This window comes from Pteropus vampyrus, unplaced genomic scaffold (assembly GCF_000151845.1).
Source record: "Pteropus vampyrus isolate Shadow unplaced genomic scaffold, Pvam_2.0 Scaffold44, whole genome shotgun sequence".
Classification (NCBI taxonomy): Eukaryota; Metazoa; Chordata; class Mammalia; order Chiroptera; family Pteropodidae; genus Pteropus; species Pteropus vampyrus.
The window spans coordinates 4,867,408-4,867,936 of NW_011888825.1; positions in this window are offsets into that span (position 1 = coordinate 4,867,408).

The following is a 529-nucleotide window of genomic DNA, read 5'->3' on the forward strand; positions in this document are numbered from 1 at the left end:
TGTGTGTACAAGTCCCTCTGCTCCATATCCTGGTTGTCAGCCTGGGACGACAACTGGGCAGAAAGCACGTTTCCTGGGAAGATCTGAACTGGCTCCACCTCACCTCTCATCTGCTCTCCATCCTTTTCCCAGGAAGGCGAAGGGCGACCTGGGTACATCCTACCCTGGGATCCTGAATCATGGCTTCACTAACGATAAATACATGTTAGAAAAGTGTATTAAAAAGTGTAAAAAAAAAAAAAAAAAAGACTCTGAGGCCTCATGGTCCAGGCTCAGAGGGCATGAATGCTATACTTGACTGGCAACTGCCGGATATTTGCCACTCTTTTACTTCACCACGTGATTTGGGGAGGGCAGTCGGAGATATGTAATATCATCCCGATCTGATGTGTATCACTGAAGAATGTTTTATCGTCTCTCCCTCCGTCATTTTTCCTGCTTTTTGTGTCCAGAAAGTTGTTGCTCAGGGAGGAAGGGCAGCGAGTTAGCTATCCTTATTACACACAGGAACCCTCTCCTTTGTTGGGCC